The following is a 21100-nucleotide window of genomic DNA, read 5'->3' as shown; positions in this document are numbered from 1 at the left end:
ACCACCTTTCAGAGCGCGATACCATAGTCTTTCGAGACTGAAGGTTGCCAACTAACAACACCTCAACCAGTTTTTGATAAAAGCATTGAAACAGGAGAGAACAGACATACTGCAGAGTATATCAGCTGTGAAACATGTGAAGTCCTACAGAAAATTGGGAGTGGTAAAATATTTGCTTTGCCGACTGACAATGCCAGCAATATGAAAGCAGCATGGAAGATCATAATGGATCGGTATCCACATATTACTGCAATAGGATGTGCATCTCATGGCCTCAACTTGCTTCTTAATGATATGATGAAACTGGACACCCTTCCAATGATCTATAGACCAGCAAAAGAAGTTCTAAAACATGTAAAAGGTACGTATATAGTAGCTGCAGTTTTCAAGAAGAAGCAAGTAGAAAAAAATGCAAAGAATAAAATAGTGACACTGAAGCTCTGTAGTAAAACTTGGTGGGCTGGAGTGGTGATCTCCTTTGAAAGTTTACTAAAAAACAAAGAAGCTCTTCAAGAAACAGTAATAGTTGAAGATCTTAAAAGTAACCAGGAGTGTGAGAAACAGTGTTCTTGATCAGGATGTCTTCTGAGTTCAGCTGCAAAATTCCCTGAAGATTCTAAAGCCAATTGCTGCAGCAATCACTGCATCTGAATCGGATAGTGCACTTTTGTCAGAAATTCCTTATTTACTGACCAAGATAAAACAGCTGTTTTTGAAAATCTCAGTGTATCTCCACTTACAACTATAGAAGAAAGTAAAGTGAAAGATTTGATTTTTAAAAAGGGAAGAATTTTGTTGCCATCCAATTCATGCTGCTGCAAATCTGCTGGATCCAAGATTCAAAGGCGGAAATAGAAGTGTTGACAGCCCTGTGACTGCATTTGACTGGATTACAAAACAAGCATCACATTTAGGACTTGAAGGTACTTTCAAATGTTGCAGAATATAGAACATCTTCAAGGATTTTGTCCAGGAATGCAGTCTGGGATTCTGCCAAACATATTCCTCCTGCAACATGGCGGCAAGGTCTTTGCACAACACAGCCTCTGACTCCGCTTGCTTCTCGCCTTCTTCAGATTCCTCCATCTTCTGCAGCATGTGAAAGAATCTGGTCTATGTCTGGAAACACTCACACTAAATCAAGAAATAACCTGACATGTGAAAGGGTAGAGCAGCTTGATTCAATCCGGGCAAACCTTCAGTTTTCAGAAGTCCATAACTGTGAAAATGACAGACACAACAGAGTAGCTGTAGAAGCAGAGACTGAAACCGATACTGATAATTACCCTGCTCAAATAATTACAGCTCAGAAAATGATTCTGCTTAAATTTCATGCCCATTCATTGACACTTAGTCCCACTCCCTTCTATACACTTCCCCCCTCTTCAATTCTTTTTATGAGAATGGGTGTTTTATTTTTATTTAATACTGTGGAGAGGAAATATGACTCATTGTTACTTCTGGATTTTAAAAATTGTTTTGTGGAGGTTTCCTTGTCTGTACCACATAAAGTAGTAAACAGTTCAGGAGATTGTTTCCATTTGTTACAATTACAAATAAATATTATTAAAAAGCAAATTCTGTTTGTAATCATTGTTTGGATGCACTATATTTTTAATATGCTAATTGTGATCATTTTACGCCAAGTCAAATTGTCCATAGTCATATTTTATGTTCCTAAAGTAACAGAATGATTTTCAATCTGGAAAAGGAAAAAAGTGCTAATGTAGCGTTTTTTCCCATTATTATCTCACAGCCATAATTACGTTGACTGAGGCTCCTGGGCATGATGGTCTGTTATACTGCTTTTATATTATGATGCATGTCGTATAGAATGTGTGTAGGGTGTGATTGTTGGAATTGTAGTATATATTTATGCCTGTACCTCAAAGGCGCATAAATTTGGTTGTGCTGCAGCACAATGACAATAAAGATACTACTACTAGAGGCGCCTTTCAAGGAGAGGGCATGGATGTGATTGGATGGACGCATGGGGGGGCGCAAAAGAAGCAAAAGCCTACAGCACCCGGTATTCCCAGGCGGTCTCCCATCCAAGTACTAACCAGGCCTGACCCTGCTTAGCTTCCGAGATCAGACGAGATCGGGCGCATTCAGGGTAGTATGGCCGTAGACACTGGAGGGCGCTGCCGCTTCTGCCTTGAAGCAGGCCGTGGGGCCGGGGGGGGGGTGTGCGAGGCGTTGTGGCCACGGTGGGAAGCCACAGGAGGGCCCGCAGTCGGGGTGTTTGTCAGCAGAGGGGTTTGGGCGCAGGAGAAGGCGCTGAGCTGTGGGACGCCGTCCAGGAGGAGGGTGCGGGTAGCAGCGTTTTGCAGGGAGCGGTGGGAGGGGCAGGGACAGCGCAGCGGCGTGTGCGTCAGCTAGCAGTGGAAGCGGGTGCCTGGGTGGGAATGGTGCTGGTGTGTGTGTGTGTGCACGCGGAGCAAGGCAGGCGGGGTGGGCTGGGAGCCCTGCTTCAAGGCAGAAGTGGCATGGCCACATCAAGGCCGTTCAGCGTCTACGGCCATACTACCCTGAACGCGCCCGATCTCGTCTGATCTCGGAAGCTAAGCAGGGTCAGGCCTGGTTAGTACTTGGATGGGAGACCGCCTGGGAATACCGGGTGCTGTAGGCTTTTGCTTCTTGGGGGCCCTCCCTCCCACGCCTCCGCCTTCTCCCTCCAGGGCGCGTCAGCCCCTTTTCACTCTTCTTCTTTCTTTTCCCTCTTCCCGTTCTCTCCTCAGGAGTCCGTCTGCTCAGGGATACCCTCAGCAAGAAAACTGCGGACCGCTCGGGGCGGTGCTAGCCTCAGGTCACCTCCGCTGCCGCCCAGGCGCAGATCTCCCGGGGTGCGGTGCTGACCGTCCAGGGGCACCGTTGGAGGGACTCGCCTCGCTTTTTCCAAGCCATCCAAAACAAGGCAAAGGACTGTCTTGGTTCCCTGGCAGAGAAATAGCACAACGGTGCTATGCAAGAGAATTAATGATTAATTGCTTGCTTTTAATGGTCTTTCTTGTACCTATCATTGTTTTTCTTGTCTTTGGTTGTGGTCATTGTAAGCCGCCTTCCTAAAGTGCCCTTAGGGGGTTGGAGAGGAGGGGTCTTAATTCTTTTAATAAAGAAATAAATAAGTTTGATGTTCACATCGGTAGCCGCTTTGGGCCCCATCTGGGGAGCAAAGATAGGGCAGAATTAAGACAGACAGACAAACAAACAAATAAGGCTACATCATCTTCTTCTGTACTGGAGAACCATCATCAAAGATGGTTGTAGAACTTGGATGGGAGACCGCCTGGGAATGCCAGGTGCTATAGGCTTTTGTTTCTTTGGGGCCCGCCCTCCCACTCTGCGGCCAAGGAAGGAAGGAACAAGAAAAGGTCTTTCATTACCGCATCCACATCTGCTGGGGCTCTGCGGCCAATGCTTTGCACAAGCGTGGGGACGCCACAGAAAAGGCCCTGTGCCTGTTGTCTGGCCCCGTCCGGTGGAAGCCCTGCGGTCGAGGAAGCAGGGAGTGAAGCCAAAATCTGGCAGTAGAAAATATGTGTCTGATGGGAAAAGGTAAAACAGTATGTATGAAGCTAGTAAAGCTAATGTATTTGTATGGTGAAAGTTTGTAAGGGGGGTGCTTAGCTAAAGGAGTGAATTTCTCCTTCCTCTCCCCCCACCCCCGCATGACTGTTACTGACCGTTCTCTAAATACAGCAGGCAGCCTGAGATCTCATTGGCTGCAGAGGTGGAAGTTCCAAGAGCGCGTCACATAAAACGGCAGAGTGAGCGGTGAGAAAGGCCTTTTCTTTCTGCTGGCTGACAGCAAAGGGTGTTAGTCAACTGGGCTGGTGCTCAGGGAGGCCGACCAGGGCGCTAGTCTGTTTTGGGTTAGTCCCACCAGATCCACTCCCTTCCTCCCCTCAGACCCTTGGTAACCTGAGGCCACCAGGACCATCTTTCTTGGGCTCTTGAGGCCGCTAGCCTCCCTCTCTTGGTGTTATCCTTGGTTCCTGTTTTGCTTCCCTTGTGTGGTGCTTCCTCCTAAAGTCCTGGTTTTCTTTGGAGAGGTTGTATGAGTGTCTTTGGATCACCCTGCCAAGCCGGGTCATCCATGAAAGGGGTGGAGGACACAAAGTCCTTGGTTGGGCCTCTGGGACAAGAGATGTGAAGGGCTGGGAAAAAACCAGAAAAATTTGGGAAAAAACAGTTTTTTTTTTCCTGAAGACTTCTTTGTTTTCTTTCTTTCTGAAAAATTGAATAAAAAAGAAAAAAAATTGATTATGGAATGTTTTATTTTAACATGATGAATAAAATATTTTAGAAGCGATTCAAATATTTTCCAAATCATTTCTAAAAAATCTGTATGGTATCAGATGATTCTAATTTCTGTGCACTGAGGACAAGCAAGTCCTAGGTTACAAACTGAACTCTCCAATGCAAGAACAAGATGCTTTGTTTACTAAAAAACAAAGCTCTTCAAGAAACAGTAATAGTTGAAGATCTTAAAGTACGCAGGAGTGTGAGAAACACTGTTCTTGATCAGGATGTCTTCTGAGTTCAGCTGCAAAATTCTCTGAACTCAGAAAAATCTGAACAGCTGCAAAAATCTGTGCAAGGAAAAATTAATGAAGCACTGTGTCTTGCACTACTTACAGATGGACAAATGTGAGAGGAGAAGGAATTATAAATTTGGCTCTATACAAGGACATCTGCAAGAGGGATCTGAAGGCCTTAGGAGTGGACCTCAACAAGTGGGAAACCCTGGCCTCTGAGCGGCCCGCTTGGAGGCAGGCTGTGCAACATGGCCTTTCCCAGTTTGAAGAGACACTTGGCCAACAGTCTGAGGCTAAGAGGCAAAGAAGGAAGGTCCATAGCCAGGGAGACAGGCCAGGGACAGACTGCACTTGCTCCCAGTGTGGAAGGGATTGTCACTCCCGAATCGGCCTTTTCAGCCACACTAGACACTGTTCCAGAACCACCTTTCAGAGCGCGATACCATAGTCTTTCGAGACTGAAGGTTGCCAACTAACAACACCTCAACCAGTTTTTGATAAAAGCATTGAAACAGGAGAGAACAGACATACTGCAGAGTATATCAGCTGTGAAACATGTGAAGTCCTACAGAAAATTGGGAGTGGTAAAATATTTGCTTTGCCGACTGACAATGCCAGCAATATGAAAGCAGCATGGAAGATCATAATGGATCGGTATCCACATATTACTGCAATAGGATGTGCATCTCATGGCCTCAACTTGCTTCTTAATGATATGATGAAACTGGACACCCTTCCAATGATCTATAGACCAGCAAAAGAAGTTCTAAAACATGTAAAAGGTACGTATATAGTAGCTGCAGTTTTCAAGAAGAAGCAAGTAGAAAAAAATGCAAAGAATAAAATAGTGACACTGAAGCTCTGTAGTAAAACTTGGTGGGCTGGAGTGGTGATCTCCTTTGAAAGTTTACTAAAAAACAAAGAAGCTCTTCAAGAAACAGTAATAGTTGAAGATCTTAAAAGTAACCAGGAGTGTGAGAAACAGTGTTCTTGATCAGGATGTCTTCTGAGTTCAGCTGCAAAATTCCCTGAAGATTCTAAAGCCAATTGCTGCAGCAATCACTGCATCTGAATCGGATAGTGCACTTTTGTCAGAAATTCCTTATTTACTGACCAAGATAAAACAGCTGTTTTTGAAAATCTCAGTGTATCTCCACTTACAACTATAGAAGAAAGTAAAGTGAAAGATTTGATTTTTAAAAAGGGAAGAATTTTGTTGCCATCCAATTCATGCTGCTGCAAATCTGCTGGATCCAAGATTCAAAGGCGGAAATAGAAGTGTTGACAGCCCTGTGACTGCATTTGACTGGATTACAAAACAAGCATCACATTTAGGACTTGAAGGTACTTTCAAATGTTGCAGAATATAGAACATCTTCAAGGATTTTGTCCAGGAATGCAGTCTGGGATTCTGCCAAACATATTCCTCCTGCAACATGGCGGCAAGGTCTTTGCACAACACAGCCTCTGACTCCGCTTGCTTCTCGCCTTCTTCAGATTCCTCCATCTTCTGCAGCATGTGAAAGAATCTGGTCTATGTCTGGAAACACTCACACTAAATCAAGAAATAACCTGACATGTGAAAGGGTAGAGCAGCTTGATTCAATCCGGGCAAACCTTCAGTTTTCAGAAGTCCATAACTGTGAAAATGACAGACACAACAGAGTAGCTGTAGAAGCAGAGACTGAAACCGATACTGATAATTACCCTGCTCAAATAATTACAGCTCAGAAAATGATTCTGCTTAAATTTCATGCCCATTCATTGACACTTAGTCCCACTCCCTTCTATACACTTCCCCCCTCTTCAATTCTTTTTATGAGAATGGGTGTTTTATTTTTATTTAATACTGTGGAGAGGAAATATGACTCATTGTTACTTCTGGATTTTAAAAATTGTTTTGTGGAGGTTTCCTTGTCTGTACCACATAAAGTAGTAAACAGTTCAGGAGATTGTTTCCATTTGTTACAATTACAAATAAATATTATTAAAAAGCAAATTCTGTTTGTAATCATTGTTTGGATGCACTATATTTTTAATATGCTAATTGTGATCATTTTACGCCAAGTCAAATTGTCCATAGTCATATTTTATGTTCCTAAAGTAACAGAATGATTTTCAATCTGGAAAAGGAAAAAAGTGCTAATGTAGCGTTTTTTCCCATTATTATCTCACAGCCATAATTACGTTGACTGAGGCTCCTGGGCATGATGGTCTGTTATACTGCTTTTATATTATGATGCATGTCGTATAGAATGTGTGTAGGGTGTGATTGTTGGAATTGTAGTATATATTTATGCCTGTACCTCAAAGGCGCATAAATTTGGTTGTGCTGCAGCACAATGACAATAAAGATACTACTACTAGAGGCGCCTTTCAAGGAGAGGGCATGGATGTGATTGGATGGACGCATGGGGGGGCGCAAAAGAAGCAAAAGCCTACAGCACCCGGTATTCCCAGGCGGTCTCCCATCCAAGTACTAACCAGGCCTGACCCTGCTTAGCTTCCGAGATCAGACGAGATCGGGCGCATTCAGGGTAGTATGGCCGTAGACACTGGAGGGCGCTGCCGCTTCTGCCTTGAAGCAGGCCGTGGGGCCGGGGGGGGGGTGTGCGAGGCGTTGTGGCCACGGTGGGAAGCCACAGGAGGGCCCGCAGTCGGGGTGTTTGTCAGCAGAGGGGTTTGGGCGCAGGAGAAGGCGCTGAGCTGTGGGACGCCGTCCAGGAGGAGGGTGCGGGTAGCAGCGTTTTGCAGGGAGCGGTGGGAGGGGCAGGGACAGCGCAGCGGCGTGTGCGTCAGCTAGCAGTGGAAGCGGGTGCCTGGGTGGGAATGGTGCTGGTGTGTGTGTGTGTGCACGCGGAGCAAGGCAGGCGGGGTGGGCTGGGAGCCCTGCTTCAAGGCAGAAGTGGCATGGCCACATCAAGGCCGTTCAGCGTCTACGGCCATACTACCCTGAACGCGCCCGATCTCGTCTGATCTCGGAAGCTAAGCAGGGTCAGGCCTGGTTAGTACTTGGATGGGAGACCGCCTGGGAATACCGGGTGCTGTAGGCTTTTGCTTCTTGGGGGCCCTCCCTCCCACGCCTCCGCCTTCTCCCTCCAGGGCGCGTCAGCCCCTTTTCACTCTTCTTCTTTCTTTTCCCTCTTCCCGTTCTCTCCTCAGGAGTCCGTCTGCTCAGGGATACCCTCAGCAAGAAAACTGCGGACCGCTCGGGGCGGTGCTAGCCTCAGGTCACCTCCGCTGCCGCCCAGGCGCAGATCTCCCGGGGTGCGGTGCTGACCGTCCAGGGGCACCGTTGGAGGGACTCGCCTCGCTTTTTCCAAGCCATCCAAAACAAGGCAAAGGACTGTCTTGGTTCCCTGGCAGAGAAATAGCACAACGGTGCTATGCAAGAGAATTAATGATTAATTGCTTGCTTTTAATGGTCTTTCTTGTACCTATCATTGTTTTTCTTGTCTTTGGTTGTGGTCATTGTAAGCCGCCTTCCTAAAGTGCCCTTAGGGGGTTGGAGAGGAGGGGTCTTAATTCTTTTAATAAAGAAATAAATAAGTTTGATGTTCACATCGGTAGCCGCTTTGGGCCCCATCTGGGGAGCAAAGATAGGGCAGAATTAAGACAGACAGACAAACAAACAAATAAGGCTACATCATCTTCTTCTGTACTGGAGAACCATCATCAAAGATGGTTGTAGAACTTGGATGGGAGACCGCCTGGGAATGCCAGGTGCTATAGGCTTTTGTTTCTTTGGGGCCCGCCCTCCCACTCTGCGGCCAAGGAAGGAAGGAACAAGAAAAGGTCTTTCATTACCGCATCCACATCTGCTGGGGCTCTGCGGCCAATGCTTTGCACAAGCGTGGGGACGCCACAGAAAAGGCCCTGTGCCTGTTGTCTGGCCCCGTCCGGTGGAAGCCCTGCGGTCGAGGAAGCAGGGAGTGAAGCCAAAATCTGGCAGTAGAAAATATGTGTCTGATGGGAAAAGGTAAAACAGTATGTATGAAGCTAGTAAAGCTAATGTATTTGTATGGTGAAAGTTTGTAAGGGGGGTGCTTAGCTAAAGGAGTGAATTTCTCCTTCCTCTCCCCCCACCCCCGCATGACTGTTACTGACCGTTCTCTAAATACAGCAGGCAGCCTGAGATCTCATTGGCTGCAGAGGTGGAAGTTCCAAGAGCGCGTCACATAAAACGGCAGAGTGAGCGGTGAGAAAGGCCTTTTCTTTCTGCTGGCTGACAGCAAAGGGTGTTAGTCAACTGGGCTGGTGCTCAGGGAGGCCGACCAGGGCGCTAGTCTGTTTTGGGTTAGTCCCACCAGATCCACTCCCTTCCTCCCCTCAGACCCTTGGTAACCTGAGGCCACCAGGACCATCTTTCTTGGGCTCTTGAGGCCGCTAGCCTCCCTCTCTTGGTGTTATCCTTGGTTCCTGTTTTGCTTCCCTTGTGTGGTGCTTCCTCCTAAAGTCCTGGTTTTCTTTGGAGAGGGTGTATGAGTGTCTTTGGATCACCCTGCCAAGCCGGGTCATCCATGAAAGGGGTGGAGGACACAAAGTCCTTGGTTGGGCCTCTGGGACAAGAGATGTGAAGGGCTGGGAAAAAACCAGAAAAATTTGGGAAAAAACAGTTTTTTTTTTCCTGAAGACTTCTTTGTTTTCTTTCTTTCTGAAAAATTGAATAAAAAAGAAAAAAAATTGATTATGGAATGTTTTATTTTAACATGATGAATAAAATATTTTAGAAGCGATTCAAATATTTTCCAAATCATTTCTAAAAAATCTGTATGGTATCAGATGATTCTAATTTCTGTGCACTGAGGACAAGCAAGTCCTAGGTTACAAACTGAACTCTCCAATGCAAGAACAAGATGCTTTGTTTACTAAAAAACAAAGCTCTTCAAGAAACAGTAATAGTTGAAGATCTTAAAGTACGCAGGAGTGTGAGAAACACTGTTCTTGATCAGGATGTCTTCTGAGTTCAGCTGCAAAATTCTCTGAACTCAGAAAAATCTGAACAGCTGCAAAAATCTGTGCAAGGAAAAATTAATGAAGCACTGTGTCTTGCACTACTTACAGATGGACAAATGTGAGAGGAGAAGGAATTATAAATTTGGCTCTATACAAGGACATCTGCAAGAGGGATCTGAAGGCCTTAGGAGTGGACCTCAACAAGTGGGAAACCCTGGCCTCTGAGCGGCCCGCTTGGAGGCAGGCTGTGCAACATGGCCTTTCCCAGTTTGAAGAGACACTTGGCCAACAGTCTGAGGCTAAGAGGCAAAGAAGGAAGGTCCATAGCCAGGGAGACAGGCCAGGGACAGACTGCACTTGCTCCCAGTGTGGAAGGGATTGTCACTCCCGAATCGGCCTTTTCAGCCACACTAGACACTGTTCCAGAACCACCTTTCAGAGCGCGATACCATAGTCTTTCGAGACTGAAGGTTGCCAACTAACAACACCTCAACCAGTTTTTGATAAAAGCATTGAAACAGGAGAGAACAGACATACTGCAGAGTATATCAGCTGTGAAACATGTGAAGTCCTACAGAAAATTGGGAGTGGTAAAATATTTGCTTTGCCGACTGACAATGCCAGCAATATGAAAGCAGCATGGAAGATCATAATGGATCGGTATCCACATATTACTGCAATAGGATGTGCATCTCATGGCCTCAACTTGCTTCTTAATGATATGATGAAACTGGACACCCTTCCAATGATCTATAGACCAGCAAAAGAAGTTCTAAAACATGTAAAAGGTACGTATATAGTAGCTGCAGTTTTCAAGAAGAAGCAAGTAGAAAAAAATGCAAAGAATAAAATAGTGACACTGAAGCTCTGTAGTAAAACTTGGTGGGCTGGAGTGGTGATCTCCTTTGAAAGTTTACTAAAAAACAAAGAAGCTCTTCAAGAAACAGTAATAGTTGAAGATCTTAAAAGTAACCAGGAGTGTGAGAAACAGTGTTCTTGATCAGGATGTCTTCTGAGTTCAGCTGCAAAATTCCCTGAAGATTCTAAAGCCAATTGCTGCAGCAATCACTGCATCTGAATCGGATAGTGCACTTTTGTCAGAAATTCCTTATTTACTGACCAAGATAAAACAGCTGTTTTTGAAAATCTCAGTGTATCTCCACTTACAACTATAGAAGAAAGTAAAGTGAAAGATTTGATTTTTAAAAAGGGAAGAATTTTGTTGCCATCCAATTCATGCTGCTGCAAATCTGCTGGATCCAAGATTCAAAGGCGGAAATAGAAGTGTTGACAGCCCTGTGACTGCATTTGACTGGATTACAAAACAAGCATCACATTTAGGACTTGAAGGTACTTTCAAATGTTGCAGAATATAGAACATCTTCAAGGATTTTGTCCAGGAATGCAGTCTGGGATTCTGCCAAACATATTCCTCCTGCAACATGGCGGCAAGGTCTTTGCACAACACAGCCTCTGACTCCGCTTGCTTCTCGCCTTCTTCAGATTCCTCCATCTTCTGCAGCATGTGAAAGAATCTGGTCTATGTCTGGAAACACTCACACTAAATCAAGAAATAACCTGACATGTGAAAGGGTAGAGAAGCTTGATTCAATCCGGGCAAACCTTCAGTTTTCAGAAGCCCATAACTGTGAAAATGACAGACACAACAGAGTAGCTGTAGAAGCAGAGACTGAAACCGATACTGATAATTACCCTGCTCAAATAATTACAGCTCAGAAAATGATTCTGCTTAAATTTCATGCCCATTCATTGACACTTAGTCCCACTCCCTTCTATACACTTCCCCCCTCTTCAATTCTTTTTATGAGAATGGGTGTTTTATTTTTATTTAATACTGTGGAGAGGAAATATGACTCATTGTTACTTCTGGATTTTAAAAATTGTTTTGTGGAGGTTTCCTTGTCTGTACCACATAAAGTAGTAAACAGTTCAGGAGATTGTTTCCATTTGTTACAATTACAAATAAATATTATTAAAAAGCAAATTCTGTTTGTAATCATTGTTTGGATGCACTATATTTTTAATATGCTAATTGTGATCATTTTACGCCAAGTCAAATTGTCCATAGTCATATTTTATGTTCCTAAAGTAACAGAATGATTTTCAATCTGGAAAAGGAAAAAAGTGCTAATGTAGCGTTTTTCCCCATTATTATCTCACAGCCATAATTACGTTGACTGAGGCTCCTGGGCATGATGGTCTGTTATACTGCTTTTATATTATGATGCATGTCGTATAGAATGTGTGTAGGGTGTGATTGTTGGAATTGTAGTATATATTTATGCCTGTACCTCAAAGGCGCATAAATTTGGTTGTGCTGCAGCACAATGACAATAAAGATACTACTACTAGAGGCGCCTTTCAAGGAGAGGGCATGGATGTGATTGGATGGACGCATGGGGGGGCGCAAAAGAAGCAAAAGCCTACAGCACCCGGTATTCCCAGGCGGTCTCCCATCCAAGTACTAACCAGGCCTGACCCTGCTTAGCTTCCGAGATCAGACGAGATCGGGCGCATTCAGGGTAGTATGGCCGTAGACACTGCATGGCGCTGCCGCTTCTGCCTTGAAGCAGGCCGTGGGGCCGGGGGGGGGGGGTGTGCGAGGCGTTGTGGCCACGGTGGGAAGCCACAGGAGGGCCCGCAGTCGGGGTGTTTGTCAGCAGAGGGGTTTGGGCGCAGGAGAAGGCGCTGAGCTGCGGGACGCCGTCCAGGAGGAGGGTGCGGGTAGCAGCGTTTTGCAGGGAGCGGTGGGAGGGGCAGGGACAGCGCAGCGGCGTGTGCGTCAGCTAGCAGTGGAAGCGGGTGCCTGGGTGGGAAAGGTGCTGGTGTGTGTGCGCGCGGGGCAAGGCAGGCGGGGTGGGCTGGGAGCCCTGCTTCAAGGCAGAAGTGGCACGGCCACATCAAGGCCGTTCAGCGTCTACGGCCATACTACCCTGAACGCGCCCGATCTCGTCTGATCTCGGAAGCTAAGCAGGGTCAGGCCTGGTTAGTACTTGGATGGGAGACCGCCTGGGAATACCGGGTGCTGTAGGCTTTTGCTTCTTGGGGGCCCTCCCTCCCACGCCTCCGCCTTCTCCCTCTCCCTCCAGGGCGCGTCAGCCCCTTTTCACTCTTCTTCTTTCTTTTCCCTCTTCCCGTTCTCTCCTCAGGTGTCCGTCTGCTCAGGGATACCCTCAGCAAGAAAACTGCGGACCGCTTGGGGCGGTGCTAGCCTCAGGTCACCTCCGCTGCCGCCCAGGCGCAGATCTCCCGGGGTGCGGTGCTGACCGTCCAGGGGCACCGTTGGAGGGACTCGCCTCGCTTTTTCCAAGCCATCCAAAACAAGGCAAAGGACTGTCTTGGTTCCCTGGCAGAGAAATAGCACAACGGTGCTATGCAAGAGAATTAATGATTAATTGCTTGCTTTTAATGGTCTTTCTTGTACCTATCATTGTTTTTCTTGTCTTTGGTTGTGGTCATTGTAAGCCGCCTTCCTAAAGTGCCCTTAGGGGGTTGGAGAGGAGGGGTCTTAATTCTTTTAATAAAGAAATAAATAAGTTTGATGTTCACATCGGTAGCCGCTTTGGGCCCCATCTGGGGAGCAAAGATAGGGCAGAATTAAGACAGACAGACAAACAAACAAATAAGGCTACATCATCTTCTTCTGTACTGGAGAACCATCATCAAAGATGGTTGTAGAACTTGGATGGGAGACCGCCTGGGAATGCCAGGTGCTATAGGCTTTTGTTTCTTTGGGGCCCGCCCTCCCACTCTGCGGCCAAGGAAGGAAGGAACAAGAAAAGGTCTTTCATTACCGCATCCGCATCTGCTGGGGCTCTGCGGCCAATGCTTTGCACAAGCGTGGGGACGCCACAGAAAAGGCCCTGTGCCTGTTGTCTGGCCCCGTCCGGTGGAAGCCCTGCGGTCGAGGAAGCAGGGAGTGAAGCCAAAATCTGGCAGTAGAAAATATGTGTCTGATGGGAAAAGGTAAAACAGTATGTATGAAGCTAGTAAAGCTAATGTATTTGTATGGTGAAAGTTTGTAAGGGGGGTGCTTAGCTAAAGGAGTGAATTTCTCCTTCCTCTCCCCCCACCCCCGCATGACTGTTACTGACCGTTCTCTAAATACAGCAGGCAGCCTGAGATCTCATTGGCTGCAGAGGTGGAAGTTCCAAGAGCGCGTCACATAAAACGGCAGAGTGAGCGGTGAGAAAGGCCTTTTCTTTCTGCTGGCTGACAGCAAAGGGTGTTAGTCAACTGGGCTGGTGCTCAGGGAGGCCGACCAGGGCGCTAGTCTGTTTTGGGTTAGTCCCACCAGATCCACTCCCTTCCTCCCCTCAGACCCTTGGTAACCTGAGGCCACCAGGACCATCTTTCTTGGGCTCTTGAGGCCGCTAGCCTCCCTCTCTTGGTGTTATCCTTGGTTCCTGTTTTGCTTCCCTTGTGTGGTGCTTCCTCCTAAAGTCCTGGTTTTCTTTGGAGAGGTTGTATGAGTGTCTTTGGATCACCCTGCCAAGCCGGGTCATCCATGAAAGGGGTGGAGGACACAAAGTCCTTGGTTGGGCCTCTGGGACAAGAGATGTGAAGGGCTGGGAAAAAACCAGAAAAATTTGGGAAAAAACAGTTTTTTTTTTTCCTGAAGACTTCTTTGTTTTCTTTCTTTCTGAAAAATTGAATAAAAAAGAAAAAAAATTGATTATGGAATGTTTTATTTTAACATGATGAATAAAATATTTTAGAAGCGATTCAAATATTTTCCAAATCATTTCTAAAAAATCTGTATGGTATCAGATGATTCTAATTTCTGTGCACTGAGGACAAGCAAGTCCTAGGTTACAAACTGAACTCTCCAATGCAAGAACAAGATGCTTTGTTTACTAAAAAACAAAGCTCTTCAAGAAACAGTAATAGTTGAAGATCTTAAAGTACGCAGGAGTGTGAGAAACACTGTTCTTGATCAGGATGTCTTCTGAGTTCAGCTGCAAAATTCTCTGAACTCAGAAAAATCTGAACAGCTGCAAAAATCTGTGCAAGGAAAAATTAATGAAGCACTGTGTCTTGCACTACTTACAGATGGACAAATGTGAGAGGAGAAGGAATTATAAATTTGGCTCTATACAAGGACATCTGCAAGAGGGATCTGAAGGCCTTAGGAGTGGACCTCAACAAGTGGGAAACCCTGGCCTCTGAGCGGCCCGCTTGGAGGCAGGCTGTGCAACATGGCCTTTCCCAGTTTGAAGAGACACTTGGCCAACAGTCTGAGGCTAAGAGGCAAAGAAGGAAGGTCCATAGCCAGGGAGACAGGCCAGGGACAGACTGCACTTGCTCCCAGTGTGGAAGGGATTGTCACTCCCGAATCGGCCTTTTCAGCCACACTAGACACTGTTCCAGAACCACCTTTCAGAGCGCGATACCATAGTCTTTCGAGACTGAAGGTTGCCAACTAACAACACCTCAACCAGTTTTTGATAAAAGCATTGAAACAGGAGAGAACAGACATACTGCAGAGTATATCAGCTGTGAAACATGTGAAGTCCTACAGAAAATTGGGAGTGGTAAAATATTTGCTTTGCCGACTGACAATGCCAGCAATATGAAAGCAGCATGGAAGATCATAATGGATCGGTATCCACATATTACTGCAATAGGATGTGCATCTCATGGCCTCAACTTGCTTCTTAATGATATGATGAAACTGGACACCCTTCCAATGATCTATAGACCAGCAAAAGAAGTTCTAAAACATGTAAAAGGTACGTATATAGTAGCTGCAGTTTTCAAGAAGAAGCAAGTAGAAAAAAATGCAAAGAATAAAATAGTGACACTGAAGCTCTGTAGTAAAACTTGGTGGGCTGGAGTGGTGATCTCCTTTGAAAGTTTACTAAAAAACAAAGAAGCTCTTCAAGAAACAGTAATAGTTGAAGATCTTAAAAGTAACCAGGAGTGTGAGAAACAGTGTTCTTGATCAGGATGTCTTCTGAGTTCAGCTGCAAAATTCCCTGAAGATTCTAAAGCCAATTGCTGCAGCAATCACTGCATCTGAATCGGATAGTGCACTTTTGTCAGAAATTCCTTATTTACTGACCAAGATAAAACAGCTGTTTTTGAAAATCTCAGTGTATCTCCACTTACAACTATAGAAGAAAGTAAAGTGAAAGATTTGATTTTTAAAAAGGGAAGAATTTTGTTGCCATCCAATTCATGCTGCTGCAAATCTGCTGGATCCAAGATTCAAAGGCGGAAATAGAAGTGTTGACAGCCCTGTGACTGCATTTGACTGGATTACAAAACAAGCATCACATTTAGGACTTGAAGGTACTTTCAAATGTTGCAGAATATAGAACATCTTCAAGGATTTTGTCCAGGAATGCAGTCTGGGATTCTGCCAAACATATTCCTCCTGCAACATGGCGGCAAGGTCTTTGCACAACACAGCCTCTGACTCCGCTTGCTTCTCGCCTTCTTCAGATTCCTCCATCTTCTGCAGCATGTGAAAGAATCTGGTCTATGTCTGGAAACACTCACACTAAATCAAGAAATAACCTGACATGTGAAAGGGTAGAGAAGCTTGATTCAATCCGGGCAAACCTTCAGTTTTCAGAAGCCCATAACTGTGAAAATGACAGACACAACAGAGTAGCTGTAGAAGCAGAGACTGAAACCGATACTGATAATTACCCTGCTCAAATAATTACAGCTCAGAAAATGATTCTGCTTAAATTTCATGCCCATTCATTGACACTTAGTCCCACTCCCTTCTATACACTTCCCCCCTCTTCAATTCTTTTTATGAGAATGGGTGTTTTATTTTTATTTAATACTGTGGAGAGGAAATATGACTCATTGTTACTTCTGGATTTTAAAAATTGTTTTGTGGAGGTTTCCTTGTCTGTACCACATAAAGTAGTAAACAGTTCAGGAGATTGTTTCCATTTGTTACAATTACAAATAAATATTATTAAAAAGCAAATTCTGTTTGTAATCATTGTTTGGATGCACTATATTTTTAATATGCTAATTGTGATCATTTTACGCCAAGTCAAATTGTCCATAGTCATATTTTATGTTCCTAAAGTAACAGAATGATTTTCAATCTGGAAAAGGAAAAAAGTGCTAATGTAGCGTTTTTTCCCATTATTATCTCACAGCCATAATTACGTTGACTGAGGCTCCTGGGCATGATGGTCTGTTATACTGCTTTTATATTATGATGCATGTCGTATAGAATGTGTGTAGGGTGTGATTGTTGGAATTGTAGTATATATTTATGCCTGTACCTCAAAGGCGCATAAATTTGGTTGTGCTGCAGCACAATGACAATAAAGATACTACTACTAGAGGCGCCTTTCAAGGAGAGGGCATGGATGTGATTGGATGGACGCATGGGGGGGCGCAAAAGAAGCAAAAGCCTACAGCACCCGGTATTCCCAGGCGGTCTCCCATCCAAGTACTAACCAGGCCTGACCCTGCTTAGCTTCCGAGATCAGACGAGATCGGGCGCATTCAGGGTAGTATGGCCGTAGACACTGCATGGCGCTGCCGCTTCTGCCTTGAAGCAGGCCGTGGGGCCGGGGGGGGGTGTGCGAGGTGTTGTGGCCACGGTGGGAAGCCACAGGAGGGCCCGCAGTCGGGGTGTTTGTCAGCAGAGGGGTTTGGGCGCAGGAGAAGGCGCTGAGCTGCGGGACGCCGTCCAGGAGGAGGGTGCGGGTAGCAGCGTTTTGCAGGGAGCGGTGGGAGGGGCAGGGACAGCGCAGCGGCGTGTGCGTCAGCTAGCAGTGGAAGCGGGTGCCTGGGTGGGAAAGGTGCTGGTGTGTGTGCGCGCGGGGCAAGGCAGGCGGGGTGGGCTGGGAGCCCTGCTTCAAGGCAGAAGTGGCACGGCCACATCAAGGCCGTTCAGCGTCTACGGCCATACTACCCTGAACGCGCCCGATCTCGTCTGATCTCGGAAGCTAAGCAGGGTCAGGCCTGGTTAGTACTTGGATGGGAGACCGCCTGGGAATACCGAGTGCTGTAGGCTTTTGCTTCTTGGGGGCCCTCCCTCCCACGCCTCCGCCTTCTCCCTCTCCCTCCAGGGCGCGTCAGTCCCTTTTCACTCTTCTTCTTTCTTTTCCCTCTTCCCGTTCTCTCCTCAGGAGTCCGTCCGCTCAGGGATACCCTCAGCAAGAAAACTGGGGACCGCTCGGGGCGGTGCTAGCCTCAGGCCACCTCCGCTGCCGCCCAGGTGCAGATCTCCCGGGGTGCGGTGCTGACCGTCCAGGGGCACCGTTGGAGGGACCCGCCTTGCTTTTTCCAAGCCATCCAAAACAAGGCAAACGACTGTCTTGGTTCCCTGGCAGAGAAATAGCACAACGGTGCTATGCAAGAGAATTAATGATTAATTGCTTGCTTTTAATGGTCTTTCTTGTATCTATCATTGTTTTTCTTGTCTTTGGTTGTGGTCTTTGTAAGCCGCCTTCCTAAAGTGCCCTTAGGGGGTGGAGAGGAAGGGTCTTAATTCTTTTAATAAAGAAATAAATAAGTTTGATGTTCACATCGGTAGCCGCTTTGGGCCCCATCTGGGGAGCAAAGAGAGGACAGAATTAAGACAAACAAACAAGGTGACATCATCTTCTTTTGTTCTGCAGAACCATCATCAAAGATGGTTATAGAACTTAGCCTTGCTGTTTAAAATGAGTTTCTCACTTTCCAGATTTGTACTTTGGCAGTACTACTAGTTACTACTAGTTGGCAACCTTCAGTCTCGAAAGACTATAGTATCGCGCTCTGAAAGGTGGTTCTGGAACAGCGTCTAGTGTGGCTGAAAAGGCCAATTCGGGAGTGACAATCCCTTCCACACTGGGAGCAAGTGCAGTCTGTCCCTGGCCTGTCTCCCTGGCTATGGACCTTCCTTCTTTGCCTCTTAGCCTCAGACTGTTGGCCAAGTGTCTCTTCAAACTGGGAAAGGCCATGTTGCACAGCCTGCCTCCAAGCGGGCCTCATAGCAATTTGGTAACCTCAGAGGCTCTGTCTCTCTCTCACCGTTATTCCATGAAGTAGTTTATCTGAATATCTTTGGATTGTCCTTCCAAGTCGGGTCATCAGTCCAATGGGTCCAGTACACAAACTTCTTGTTTGGACGTCTTTGCCCCAAAGTCTGGCTTGCAGTGAAGCAAGGACTGAGATGTCAGTGGCACCCCTGAAATGTCACACCTCAATTCTGACAGTCCAGGGGCCCCGTTTTATATTGACTTTTTTTTTCTCAACCATTAAAAAAGGAAATGATAATTTTCTTTTTTATTGCACATTGAGTACCACAACAGCTGTGTGAGATGGTGTCAGATATGCGAAGAGTTTTGGAGAACCGACATCGAGTGCAGCCCTAGTGGACGTGGCAGCCTCAGTCTTTTGAGGTTGAGGTGGGAAGCGACCTGAATGGCTTTGGGAGGCAGAATGTTTTGGAACCTTGTTGTGAAGCCACACCACTCATCATGTGGAGGTGGACCCACAAAGCCTTTTCTTTTCACTCCTCTCCTATAGTGTCACTTGTGCTGCCTGCCCTGGCTTAATTACACCACTGACAGGAAGTGATACATATACAGACAGATGGCCATGCAGAATTTTATTTCTCCCCTGAGCTTGTGCAATAGAACTCATTTCCCTATTGACTAGTTTGGCTGAATAAACTTCAGGTGGAAAAGGTTGGTTTTTTCCTTGTCTTTGCAGTCTTATTCAAACCTCTGAGGAATCTCATTCTTACCCAGATCAATTTACAAATGCAATGCAATGAATATCCATGAGTTCTACACAAGACTGGGTTTTGAGGTTCTTGGACGGCATCAGAATATACGTGGACTGTGTGGTTTTAATCACATTTTGAGTGAATAAAACTGTTTTCTAGCCCCAAAGTACAAGATCACTTAGTTTTAAACACAAAGTTTCCATACTTTTTATTCCAGGAAGGCAGGTGATCCCAGCAGAACACCTTATTCCCTTGGGATGGCTGTGGATTAACAGGTCTCTGGCAATTTGCACCTTCTGGTGCTTAATATCCAAAGGCAACATTACAGTTGCTAGGGCAACCACACAACAGCTGTGTGATCCCATCTGCATAGGATTTACTTTTCCCTGATTAAAAGTGCATGGAGCTGATCCCTTGCCTGCCACGTTCGAGGTCATGTCCCTGCATAGTGGGAAGATGGAGAGCTGACATCTTCCTTTAGAATGATCCATTGGGAAGAAGAGAAATTGTTATAAGGTAGACTGAGTGTGATTATCCCATTCTGAGTTGTACATCTTCAGAGGAAGGTGAATGGCAGCTGTGTCGACTGTAATTTTTTTCTTCCTTAGTGTATATTTCTCCATAAGTACGATTCCATTAATATGATTTTGTTTATTTATTATCCTGCCTTTCTCCCACACCAAAGGTAACAACAGGTAATATAAAAGTACAATTAAAACAATAAGAACACCCAAGATCACGACAATTAAAAATCATTAAAAGGTACCAGCCCCTCAGTATTAATTAAAAGCCTTCATGAATAAGGAGGCACCACCAAAAGCTCTCCCGAGAGAGAGAGCTGTTCTTGATTCCAGGGGAAGGGAATTCCACAAACAGGGTGCTACCACCAAGAAGGCCCTATTCCTTGCCGCCACCCCCCTCACCTTTACTGGTGAGGGCACAGTCAGAAGGGCCCCCTCAGATGACCTGAGAGGGCAGGTAGGATTATATGGACGAAGGATTATATGGGGGGAAATGTTATAGTCAAAAATCACATATTAACATTGCAGAATAGTTCTGGCCCACTTTCTGCCCACACCTTCATTTTTTAAAATTTTAATTTTATATGGTTACTTAGCTTATTTTAGCTTCAGACAGTGGATAAAAACATACACTACAAATTTGTATTGATTTTATGTTAGCTCAACTGTCATGACTTCCCCAAAGAACCTTGAAAATTTGCGTTTGTGAGGATTCATTCATTTATTTGTTTATTACTCATTGAAAACATTTATATCTGGTCTTCTTGCCTTGGCAACTGAGGGTGGCTTACAGTTAATTAAACAACAAAGTTACATCATGAAACAAATGTAATAAAATAAGGAAGCAATACGCAAAAAGGTAGTTTAATAATCCTAATCTCAAAACAAGCAAAATTATCAAAGTACCCATCCACAGCCAAATATTATCACCCTCCTCCAAAAGCAGAGTGAAAAAGCAAGTTCTTTACATGTCTGTAAGGCTCAATTCACTTTTGTCAGGAGGGCATTCCACAAGGTCAGCAGCACTACCACTGAAAAGGCCCTGTGTCTAGTGGGTGCCTATCATGCCTCAGAAGACAAAGGCACCCACAGCCAGGTGACAGATGCCAACTGAAGCATACAAGAAGACACATCTGAGTGAAGGCAGTCCTTAAGGTCCAGATCCCCAAACCATTTGCGGCTTTAAATGTCATAACCAGCACTTAGAATTGAGCCTGGAAAAAGTCAGTAGCCAACGCAACTCCTACAAAGTTGAGGTGATTCGATCACAACAAGCAGCTCCACTTAGCAGCTTGGAAGCCACATTTAGCACCAACTGGAATTTTCTGCTGCTTTTTGCACCAGTTGAAGTTCCTGAATATTTT

General features: G+C 45.6%; 8 non-coding genes across 8 annotated transcripts; 4 read left to right on the top strand and 4 right to left on the bottom strand.

Annotated features, from left to right (window-relative positions):
- Window positions 1-2014: 2014 nt before the first annotated feature.
- LOC136647232 (5S ribosomal RNA) lies at window positions 2015-2133 on the bottom strand. The gene has a single exon (XR_010794272.1). It is a non-coding gene; the product is annotated as a 5S ribosomal RNA (ribosomal RNA).
- Window positions 2134-2513: 380 nt separating this feature from the next.
- LOC136646813 (5S ribosomal RNA) lies at window positions 2514-2632 on the top strand. The gene has a single exon (XR_010794211.1). It is a non-coding gene; the product is annotated as a 5S ribosomal RNA (ribosomal RNA).
- Window positions 2633-6976: 4344 nt separating this feature from the next.
- Window positions 6977-7095, bottom strand: LOC136647116 (5S ribosomal RNA). The gene has a single exon (XR_010794271.1). It is a non-coding gene; the product is annotated as a 5S ribosomal RNA (ribosomal RNA).
- A 380-nt stretch (window positions 7096-7475) lies between these two features.
- Window positions 7476-7594, top strand: LOC136646802 (5S ribosomal RNA). Its single transcript, XR_010794210.1, has one exon. It is a non-coding gene; the product is annotated as a 5S ribosomal RNA (ribosomal RNA).
- A 4344-nt stretch (window positions 7595-11938) lies between these two features.
- LOC136646950 (5S ribosomal RNA) lies at window positions 11939-12057 on the bottom strand. Its single transcript, XR_010794224.1, has one exon. It is a non-coding gene; the product is annotated as a 5S ribosomal RNA (ribosomal RNA).
- A 376-nt stretch (window positions 12058-12433) lies between these two features.
- On the top strand, window positions 12434-12552 carry LOC136646790 (5S ribosomal RNA). Its single transcript, XR_010794209.1, has one exon. It is a non-coding gene; the product is annotated as a 5S ribosomal RNA (ribosomal RNA).
- Window positions 12553-16903: 4351 nt separating this feature from the next.
- LOC136646831 (5S ribosomal RNA) lies at window positions 16904-17022 on the bottom strand. The gene has a single exon (XR_010794213.1). It is a non-coding gene; the product is annotated as a 5S ribosomal RNA (ribosomal RNA).
- Window positions 17023-17395: 373 nt separating this feature from the next.
- Window positions 17396-17514, top strand: LOC136646968 (5S ribosomal RNA). Its single transcript, XR_010794226.1, has one exon. It is a non-coding gene; the product is annotated as a 5S ribosomal RNA (ribosomal RNA).
- The last annotated feature ends 3586 nt before the right edge of the window (window positions 17515-21100 follow it).

The sequence above is a fragment of the Tiliqua scincoides genome, chromosome 3 (genome assembly GCF_035046505.1).
Source record: "Tiliqua scincoides isolate rTilSci1 chromosome 3, rTilSci1.hap2, whole genome shotgun sequence".
Taxonomy (NCBI): domain Eukaryota; kingdom Metazoa; phylum Chordata; class Lepidosauria; order Squamata; family Scincidae; genus Tiliqua; species Tiliqua scincoides.
The sequence above is the reverse complement of the archived record's forward strand: the minus strand, read 5'-3'. Positions and strand labels throughout refer to the sequence as shown.